The following is a 12,204-nucleotide window of genomic DNA, read 5'->3' on the forward strand; positions in this document are numbered from 1 at the left end:
CTCAAGACTTGCTACATCTCAGTCCGAGTCAACTCCTGCGTCTTCATTAAGTTATTCAACGGATAAGACGACCGCCGACAAAACGACATTATTTCAAACCACTGATGTTCCGACGAGTGAAGTAACTTCAATGTTTTCAACAACTTCTTCAACAATAGGTTTGTCGATACTTTTTCTCTTCTCTTTAATGATATATAAGATCAAAGTAGTATTTAAAAACAAAAGTATACTCCCAGAAGCATTAATGTATCTGTGGATAAAGAATATCAGAATCGGGTAAGACTAAATCAAGTTTGTTTCAGTTGAGCCATGAAATCGTCGAAACTTGAGGACACCCTACCTGTCGAAATGCTAAGTAGATCTCGTTTATTTACAGAGGAGACAACAAATCCCACAATGACGACTGAAGACGAGACAACAGAAGTAACAGGTTTCCTTTCCACTAGTGAGACAGTAAGCGAAGAAACAACAACTGATTCCTCGTCTACAGAAGCTACTTCTGCAATCTATTCAACAGATATCACAAGTGATGTATCGACATCACTAGATACAACGGATTCTACTACCGTTGAATTTTCTTCCACAACTCCTACGACTTCCATAATAACAGGTTTGTTGAAAGCAACTTTCTTACAACATGTCAAACAGGAAAGATATCAAACCGTGCAAAGACTGAAGCCTCCATTTTGATGGTTGGAAGAAATAAATCTATTTCAAATGCTTCTTCATTGTCGAAATTAGACATTTTGTTCGAGAAATCGTCGAAAATAACCATTCATATGCACATCTGGTAAGTGTTTAGGAGGATCTTATGTGTATTGACAGGTAAGAGGACTTGAAATATTTTGGTTCACTTTCGAGAAAGACAAAGTAAGTAACATTTTCTACACTTACAGACCAAACAACACACAGGACGACACAGTCAGAAACTACGCAGGAAGGGACAACAGTAACGGTTAGTACACTAGCGTCAACATTTCCAACTACAGATCAAGATGTATCGACAGAATTAACCTCAAGACTTGCTACATCTCAGTCCGAGTCAACTCCTGCGTCTTCATTAAGTTATTCAACGGATAAGACGACCGCCGACAAAACGACATTATTTCAAACCACTGATGTTCCGACGAGTGAAGTAACTTCAATGTTTTCAACAACTTCTTCAACAATAGGTTTGTCGATACTTTTTCTCTTCTCTTTAATGATATATAAGATCAAAGTAGTATTTAACAACAATAGTATACCCCCAGAAGCATTAATGTATCTGTGGATAAAGAATATCAGAATCGGGTAAGACTAAATCAAGTTTGTTTCAGTTGAGCCATGAAATCGTCGAAACTTGAGGACACCCTACCTGTCGAAATGCTAAGTAGATCTCGTTTATTTACAGAGGAGACAACAAATCCCACAATGACGACTGAAGACGAGACAACAGAAGTAACAGGTTTCCTCTCCACTAGTGAGACAGTTAGCGAAGAAACAACAACTGATTCCTCGTCTACAGAAGCTACTTCTGCAATCTATTCAACAGATATCACAAGTGATGTATCGACATCACTAGATACAACGGATTCTACTACCGTTGAATTTTCTTCCACAACTCCTACGACTTCCATAATAACAGGTTTGTTGAAAGCAACTTTCTTACAACATGTCAAACAGGAAAGATATCAAACCGTGCAAAGATTGAAGCCTCCATTTTGATGGTTGGAAGAAATAAATCTATTTCAAATGCTTCTTCATTGTCGAAATTAGACATTTTGTTCGAGAAATCGTCGAAAATAACCATTCATATGCACATCTGGTAAGTGATTAGGAGGATCTTATGTGTATTGACAGGTAAGAGGACTTGAAATATTTTGGTTCACTTTCGAGAAAGACAAAGTAAGTAACATTTTCTACACTTACAGACCAAACAACACACAGGACGACACAGTCAGAAACTACGCAGGAAGGGACAACAGTAACGGTTAGTACACTAGCGTCAACATTTCCAACTACAGATCAAGATGTATCGACAGAATTAACCTCAAGACTTGCTACATCTCAGTCCGAGTCAACTCCTGCGTCTTCATTAAGTTATTCAACGGATAAGACGACCGCCGACAAAACGACATTATTTCAAACCACTGATGTTCCGACGAGTGAAGTAACTTCAATGTTTTCAACAACTTCTTCAACAATAGGTTTGTCGATACTTTTTCTCTTCTCTTTAATGATATATAAGATCAAAGTAGTATTTAAAAACAATAGTATACCCCCAGAAGCATTAATGTATATGTGGATAAAGAATATCAGAATCGGGTAAGACTAAATCAAGTTTGTTTCAGTTGAGCCATGAAATCGTCGAAACTTGAGGACACCCTACCTGTCGAAATGCTAAGTAGATCTCGTTTATTTACAGAGGAGACAACAAATCCCACAATGACGACTGAAGACGAGACAACAGAAGTAACAGGTTTCCTTTCCACTAGTGAGACAGTAAGCGAAGAAACAACAACTGATTCCTCGTCTACAGAAGCTACTTCTGCAATCTATTCAACAGATATCACAAGTGATGTATCGACATCACTAGATACAACGGATTCTACTACCGTTGAATTTTCTTCCACAACTCCTACGACTTCCATAATAACAGGTTTGTTGAAAGCAACTTTCTTACAACATGTCAAACAGGAAAGATATCAAACCGTGCAAAGATTGAAGCCTCCATTTTGATGGTTGGAAGAAATAAATCTATTTCAAATGCTTCTTCATTGTCGAAATTAGACATTTTTTTCGAGAAGTCGTCGAAAATAACCATTCATATGCACCTCTGGTAAGAGATTAGGAGGACCTTATGTGTATTGACAGGTAAGAGGACTTGAAATATTTTGGTTCACTTTCGAGAAAGACAAAGTAAGTAACATTTTCTACACTTACAGACCAAACAACACAGAGGACGACACAGTCAGAAACTACGCAGGAAGGGACAACAGTAACGGTTAGTACACTAGCGTCAACATTTCCAACTACAGATCAAGATGTATCGACAGAATTAACCTCAAGACTTGCTACATCTCAGTCCGAGTCAACTCCTGCGTCTTCATTAAGTTATTCAACGGATAAGACGACCGCCGACAAAACGACATTATTTCAAACCACTGATGTTCCGACGAGTGAAGTAACTTCAATGTTTTCAACAACTTCTTCAACAATAGGTTTGTCGATACTTTTTCTCTTCTCTTTAATGATATATAAGATCAAAGTAGTATTTAAAAACAAAAGTATACTCCCAGAAGCATTAATGTATCTGTGGATAAAGAATATCAGAATCGGGTAAGACTAAATCAAGTTTGTTTCAGTTGAGCCATGAAATCGTCGAAACTTGAGGACACCCTACCTGTCGAAATGCTAAGTAGATCTCGTTTATTTACAGAGGAGACAACAAATCCCACAATGACGACTGAAGACGAGACAACAGAAGTAACAGGTTTCCTTTCCACTAGTGAGACAGTAAGCGAAGAAACAACAACTGATTCCTCGTCTACAGAAGCTACTTCTGCAATCTATTCAACAGATATCACAAGTGATGTATCGACATCACTAGATACAACGGATTCTACTACCGTTGAATTTTCTTCCACAACTCCTACGACTTCCATAATAACAGGTTTGTTGAAAGCAACTTTCTTACAACATGTCAAACAGGAAAGATATCAAACCGTGCAAAGATTGAAGCCTCCATTTTGATGGTTGGAAGAAATAAATCTATTTCAAATGCTTCTTCATTGTCGAAATTAGACATTTTGTTCGAGAAATCGTCGAAAATAACCATTCATATGCACATCTGGTAAGTGATTAGGAGGATCTTATGTGTATTGACAGGTAAGAGGACTTGAAATATTTTGGTTCACTTTCGAGAAAGACAAAGTAAGTAACATTTTCTACACTTACAGACCAAACAACACACAGGACGACACAGTCAGAAACTACGCAGGAAGGGACAACAGTAACGGTTAGTACACTAGCGTCAACATTTCCAACTACAGATCAAGATGTATCGACAGAATTAACCTCAAGACTTGCTACATCTCAGTCCGAGTCAACTCCTGCGTCTTCATTAAGTTATTCAACGGATAAGACGACCGCCGACAAAACGACATTATTTCAAACCACTGATGTTCCGACGAGTGAAGTAACTTCAATGTTTTCAACAACTTCTTCAACAATAGGTTTGTCGATACTTTTTCTCTTCTCTTTAATGATATATAAGATCAAAGTAGTATTTAACAACAATAGTATACCCCCAGAAGCATTAATGTATCTGTGGATAAAGAATATCAGAATCGGGTAAGACTAAATCAAGTTTGTTTCAGTTGAGCCATGAAATCGTCGAAACTTGAGGACACCCTACCTGTCGAAATGCTAAGTAGATCTCGTTTATTTACAGAGGAGACAACAAATCCCACAATGACGACTGAAGACGAGACAACAGAAGTAACAGGTTTCCTCTCCACTAGTGAGACAGTTAGCGAAGAAACAACAACTGATTCCTCGTCTACAGAAGCTACTTCTGCAATCTATTCAACAGATATCACAAGTGATGTATCGACATCACTAGATACAACGGATTCTACTACCGTTGAATTTTCTTCCACAACTCCTACGACTTCCATAATAACAGGTTTGTTGAAAGCAACTTTCTTACAACATGTCAAACAGGAAAGATATCAAACCGTGCAAAGATTGAAGCCTCCATTTTGATGGTTGGAAGAAATAAATCTATTTCAAATGCTTCTTCATTGTCGAAATTAGACATTTTGTTCGAGAAATCGTCGAAAATAACCATTCATATGCACATCTGGTAAGTGATTAGGAGGATCTTATGTGTATTGACAGGTAAGAGGACTTGAAATATTTTGGTTCACTTTCGAGAAAGACAAAGTAAGTAACATTTTCTACACTTACAGACCAAACAACACACAGGACGACACAGTCAGAAACTACGCAGGAAGGGACAACAGTAACGGTTAGTACACTAGCGTCAACATTTCCAACTACAGATCAAGATGTATCGACAGAATTAACCTCAAGACTTGCTACATCTCAGTCCGAGTCAACTCCTGCGTCTTCATTAAGTTATTCAACGGATAAGACGACCGCCGACAAAACGACATTATTTCAAACCACTGATGTTCCGACGAGTGAAGTAACTTCAATGTTTTCAACAACTTCTTCAACAATAGGTTTGTCGATACTTTTTCTCTTCTCTTTAATGATATATAAGATCAAAGTAGTATTTAAAAACAAAAGTATACCCCCAGAAGCATTAATGTATATGTGGATAAAGAATATCAGAATCGGGTAAGACTAAATCAAGTTTGTTTCAGTTGAGCCATGAAATCGTCGAAACTTGAGGACACCCTACCTGTCGAAATGCTAAGTAGATCTCGTTTATTTACAGAGGAGACAACAAATCCCACAATGACGACTGAAGACGAGACAACAGAAGTAACAGGTTTCCTTTCCACTAGTGAGACAGTAAGCGAAGAAACAACAACTGATTCCTCGTCTACAGAAGCTACTTCTGCAATCTATTCAACAGATATCACAAGTGATGTATCGACATCACTAGATACAACGGATTCTACTACCGTTGAATTTTCTTCCACAACTCCTACGACTTCCATAATAACAGGTTTGTTGAAAGCAACTTTCTTACAACATGTCAAACAGGAAAGATATCAAACCGTGCAAAGATTGAAGCCTCCATTTTGATGGTTGGAAGAAATAAATCTATTTCAAATGCTTCTTCATTGTCGAAATTAGACATTTTGTTCGAGAAATCGTCGAAAATAACCATTCATATGCACATCTGGTAAGTGTTTAGGAGGATCTTATGTGTATTGACAGGTAAGAGGACTTGAAATATTTTGGTTCACTTTCGAGAAAGACAAAGTAAGTAACATTTTCTACACTTACAGACCAAACAACACACAGGACGACACAGTCAGAAACTACGCAGGAAGGGACAACAGTAACGGTTAGTACACTAGCGTCAACATTTCCAACTACAGATCAAGATGTATCGACAGAATTAACCTCAAGACTTGCTACATCTCAGTCCGAGTCAACTCCTGCGTCTTCATTAAGTTATTCAACGGATAAGACGACCGCCGACAAAACGACATTATTTCAAACCACTGATGTTCCGACGAGTGAAGTAACTTCAATGTTTTCAACAACTTCTTCAACAATAGGTTTGTCGATACTTTTTCTCTTCTCTTTAATGATATATAAGATCAAAGTAGTATTTAAAAACAAAAGTATACCCCCAGAAGCATTAATGTATATGTGGATAAAGAATATCAGAATCGGGTAAGACTAAATCAAGTTTGTTTCAGTTGAGCCATGAAATCGTCGAAACTTGAGGACACCCTACCTGTCGAAATGCTAAGTAGATCTCGTTTATTTACAGAGGAGACAACAAATCCCACAATGACGACTGAAGACGAGACAACAGAAGTAACAGGTTTCCTTTCCACTAGTGAGACAGTAAGCGAAGAAACAACAACTGATTCCTCGTCTACAGAAGCTACTTCTGCAATCTATTCAACAGATATCACAAGTGATGTATCGACATCACTAGATACAACGGATTCTACTACCGTTGAATTTTCTTCCACAACTCCTACGACTTCCATAATAACAGGTTTGTTGAAAGCAACTTTCTTACAACATGTCAAACAGGAAAGATATCAAACCGTGCAAAGATTGAAGCCTCCATTTTGATGGTTGGAAGAAATAAATCTATTTCAAATGCTTCTTCATTGTCGAAATTAGACATTTTGTTCGAGAAATCGTCGAAAATAACCATTCATATGCACATCTGGTAAGTGTTTAGGAGGATCTTATGTGTATTGACAGGTAAGAGGACTTGAAATATTTTGGTTCACTTTCGAGAAAGACAAAGTAAGTAACATTTTCTACACTTACAGACCAAACAACACACAGGACGACACAGTCAGAAACTACGCAGGAAGGGACAACAGTAACGGTTAGTACACTAGCGTCAACATTTCCAACTACAGATCAAGATGTATCGACAGAATTAACCTCAAGACTTGCTACATCTCAGTCCGAGTCAACTCCTGCGTCTTCATTAAGTTATTCAACGGATAAGACGACCGCCGACAAAACGACATTATTTCAAACCACTGATGTTCCGACGAGTGAAGTAACTTCAATGTTTTCAACAACTTCTTCAACAATAGGTTTGTCGATACTTTTTCTCTTCTCTTTAATGATATATAAGATCAAAGTAGTATTTAACAACAATAGTATACCCCCAGAAGCATTAATGTATCTGTGGATAAAGAATATCAGAATCGGGTAAGACTAAATCAAGTTTGTTTCAGTTGAGCCATGAAATCGTCGAAACTTGAGGACACCCTACCTGTCGAAATGCTAAGTAGATCTCGTTTATTTACAGAGGAGACAACAAATCCCACAATGACGACTGAAGACGAGACAACAGAAGTAACAGGTTTCCTCTCCACTAGTGAGACAGTTAGCGAAGAAACAACAACTGATTCCTCGTCTACAGAAGCTACTTCTGCAATCTATTCAACAGATATCACAAGTGATGTATCGACATCACTAGATACAACGGATTCTACTACCGTTGAATTTTCTTCCACAACTCCTACGACTTCCATAATAACAGGTTTGTTGAAAGCAACTTTCTTACAACATGTCAAACAGGAAAGATATCAAACCGTGCAAAGATTGAAGCCTCCATTTTGATGGTTGGAAGAAATAAATCTATTTCAAATGCTTCTTCATTGTCGAAATTAGACATTTTTTTTCGAGAAATCGTCGAAAATAACCATTCATATGCACATCTGGTAAGTGATTAGGAGGATCTTATGTGTATTGACAGGTAAGAGGACTTGAAATATTTTGGTTCACTTTCGAGAAAGACAAAGTAAGTAACATTTTCTACACTTACAGACCAAACAACACACAGGACGACACAGTCAGAAACTACGCAGGAAGGGACAACAGTAACGGTTAGTACACTAGCGTCAACATTTCCAACTACAGATCAAGATGTATCGACAGAATTAACCTCAAGACTTGCTACATCTCAGTCCGAGTCAACTCCTGCGTCTTCATTAAGTTATTCAACGGATAAGACGACCGCCGACAAAACGACATTATTTCAAACCACTGATGTTCCGACGAGTGAAGTAACTTCAATGTTTTCAACAACTTCTTCAACAATAGGTTTGTCGATACTTTTTCTCTTCTCTTTAATGATATATAAGATCAAAGTAGTATTTAACAACAATAGTATACCCCCAGAAGCATTAATGTATCTGTGGATAAAGAATATCAGAATCGGGTAAGACTAAATCAAGTTTGTTTCAGTTGAGCCATGAAATCGTCGAAACTTGAGGACACCCTACCTGTCGAAATGCTAAGTAGATCTCGTTTATTTACAGAGGAGACAACAAATCCCACAATGACGACTGAAGACGAGACAACAGAAGTAACAGGTTTCCTCTCCACTAGTGAGACAGTTAGCGAAGAAACAACAACTGATTCCTCGTCTACAGAAGCTACTTCTGCAATCTATTCAACAGATATCACAAGTGATGTATCGACATCACTAGATACAACGGATTCTACTACCGTTGAATTTTCTTCCACAACTCCTACGACTTCCGTAATAACAGGTTTGTTGAAAGCAACTTTCTTACAACATGTCAAACAGGAAAGATATCAAACCGTGCAAAGATTGAAGCCTCCATTTTGATGGTTGGAAGAAATAAATCTATTTCAAATGCTTCTTCATTGTCGAAATTAGACATTTTGTTCGAGAAATCGTCGAAAATAACCATTCATATGCACATCTGGTAAGTGATTAGGAGGATCTTATGTGTATTGACAGGTAAGAGGACTTGAAATATTTTGGTTCACTTTCGAGAAAGACAAAGTAAGTAACATTTTCTACACTTACAGACCAAACAACACACAGGACGACACAGTCAGAAACTACGCAGGAAGGGACAACAGTAACGGTTAGTACACTAGCGTCAACATTTCCAACTACAGATCAAGATGTATCGACAGAATTAACCTCAAGACTTGCTACATCTCAGTCCGAGTCAACTCCTGCGTCTTCATTAAGTTATTCAACGGATAAGACGACCGCCGACAAAACGACATTATTTCAAACCACTGATGTTCCGACGAGTGAAGTAACTTCAATGTTTTCAACAACTTCTTCAACAATAGGTTTGTCGATACTTTTTCTCTTCTCTTTAATGATATATAAGATCAAAGTAGTATTTAAAAACAAAAGTATACCCCCAGAAGCATTAATGTATATGTGGATAAAGAATATCAGAATCGGGTAAGACTAAATCAAGTTTGTTTCAGTTGAGCCATGAAATCGTCGAAACTTGAGGACACCCTACCTGTCGAAATGCTAAGTAGATCTCGTTTATTTACAGAGGAGACAACAAATCCCACAATGACGACTGAAGACGAGACAACAGAAGTAACAGGTTTCCTTTCCACTAGTGAGACAGTAAGCGAAGAAACAACAACTGATTCCTCGTCTACAGAAGCTACTTCTGCAATCTATTCAACAGATATCACAAGTGATGTATCGACATCACTAGATACAACGGATTCTACTACCGTTGAATTTTCTTCCACAACTCCTACGACTTCCATAATAACAGGTTTGTTGAAAGCAACTTTCTTACAACATGTCAAACAGGAAAGATATCAAACCGCGCAAAGATTGAAGCCTCCATTTTGATGGTTGGAAGAAATAAATCTATTTCAAATGCTTCTTCATTGTCGAAATTAGACATTTTTTTTAGAGAAATCGTTGAAAATAACCATTCATATGCACATCTGGTAAGTGATTAGGAGGATCTTATGTGTATTGACAGGTAAGAGGACTTGAAATATTTTGGTTCACTTTCGAGAAAGACAAAGTAAGTAACATTTTCTACACTTACAGACCAAACAACACACAGGACGACACAATCAGAATCTACGCAGGAAGGGACAACAGTAACGGTAGGTACACTAGCGTCAACATTTCCAACTACAGATCAAGATGTATCGACAGAATTAACCTCAAGACTTGCTACATCTCAGTCCGAGTCAACTCCTGCGTCTTCATTAAGTTATTCAACGGATAAGACGACCGCCGACAAAACGTCATTATTTCAAACCACTGATGTTCCGACGAGTGAAGTAACTTCAATGTTTTCAACAACTTCTTCAACAATAGGTTTGTCGATACTTTTTCTCTTCTCTTTAATGATATATAAGATCAAAGTAGTATTTAACAACAATAGTATACCCCCAGAAGCATTAATGTATATGTGGATAAAGAATATCAGAATCGGGTAAGACTAAATCAAGTTTGTTTCAGTTGAGCCATGAAATCGTCGAAACTTGAGGACACCCTACCTGTCGAAATGCTAAGTAGATCTCGTTTATTTACAGAGGAGACAACAAATCCCACAATGACGACTGAAGACGAGACAACAGAAGTAACAGGTTTCCTCTCCACTAGTGAGACAGTTAGCGAAGAAACAACAACTGATTCCTCGTCTACAGAAGCTACTTCTGCAATCTATTCAACAGATATCACAAGTGATGTATCGACATCACTAGATACAACGGATTCTACTACCGTTGAATTTTCTTCCACAACTCCTACGACTTCCGTAATAACAGGTTTGTTGAAAGCAACTTTCTTACAACATGTCAAACAGGAAAGATATCAAACCGTGCAAAGATTGAAGCCTCCATTTTGATGGTTGGAAGAAATAAATCTATTTCAAATGCTTCTTCATTGTCGAAATTAGACATTTCTTAGAGAAATCGTCGAAAATAACCATTCATATGCACATCTGGTAAGAAATTAGGAGGATCTGATGTGTATTGACAGGTAAGAGGACTTGAAATATTTTGGTTCACTTTCGAGAAAGACAAAGTAAGTAACATTTTCTACACTTACAGACCAAACAACACACAGGACGACACAGTCAGAATCTACGCAGGAATGGACAACAGTAACGGTTAGTACACTAGCGTCAACATTTCCAACTACAGATCAAGATGTATCGACAGAATTAACCTCAAGACTTGCTACATCTCAGTCCGAGTCAACTCCTGCGTCTTCATTAAGTTATTCAACGGATAAGACGACCGCCGACAAAACGACATTATTTCAAACCACTGATGTTCCGACGAGTGAAGTAACTTCAATGTTTTCAACAACTTCTTCAACAATAGGTTTGTCGATACTTTTTCTCTTCTCTTTAATGATATATAAGATCAAAGTAGTATTTAAAAACAAAAGTATACCCCCAGAAGCATTAATGTATATGTGGATAAAGAATATCAGAATCGGGTAAGACTAAATCAAGTGTGTTTCAGTTGAGCCATGAAATCGTCGAAACTTGAGGACACCCTACCTGTCGAAATGCTAAGTAGATCTCGTTTATTTACAGAGGAGACAACAAATCCCACAATGACGACTGAAGACGAGACAACAGAAGTAACAGGTTTCCTCTCCACTAGTGAGACAGTAAGCGAAGAAACAACAACTGATTCCTCGTCTACAGAAGCTACTTCTGCAATCTATTCAACAGATATCACAAGTGATGTATCTACATCACTAGATACAACGGATTCTACTACCGTTGAATTTTCTTCCACAACTCCTACGACTTCCATAATAACAGGTTTGTTGAAAGCAACTTTCTTACAACATGTCAAACAGGAAAGATATCAAACCGTGCAAAGATTGAAGCCTCCATTTTGATGGTTGGAAGAAATAAATCTATTTCAAATGCTTCTTCATTGTCGAAATTAGACATTTTTTTCGAGAAGTCGTCGAAAATAACCATTCATATGAACCTCTGGTAAGAGATTAGGAGGACCTTATGTGTATTGACAGGTAAGAGGACTTGAAATATTTTGGTTCACTTTCGAGAAAGACAAAGTAAGTAACATTTTCTACACTTACAGACCAAACAACACACAGGACGACACAATCAGAAACTACGCAGGAAGGGACAACAGTAACGGTTAGTACACTAGCGTCAACATTTCCAACTACAGATCAAGATGTATCGACAGAATTAACCTCAAGACTTGCTACATCTCAGTCCGAGTCAACTC

The sequence above is a fragment of the Apostichopus japonicus genome, chromosome 21, assembly GCF_037975245.1.
Source record: "Apostichopus japonicus isolate 1M-3 chromosome 21, ASM3797524v1, whole genome shotgun sequence".
Lineage (NCBI taxonomy): Eukaryota > Metazoa > Echinodermata > Holothuroidea > Aspidochirotida > Stichopodidae > Apostichopus > Apostichopus japonicus.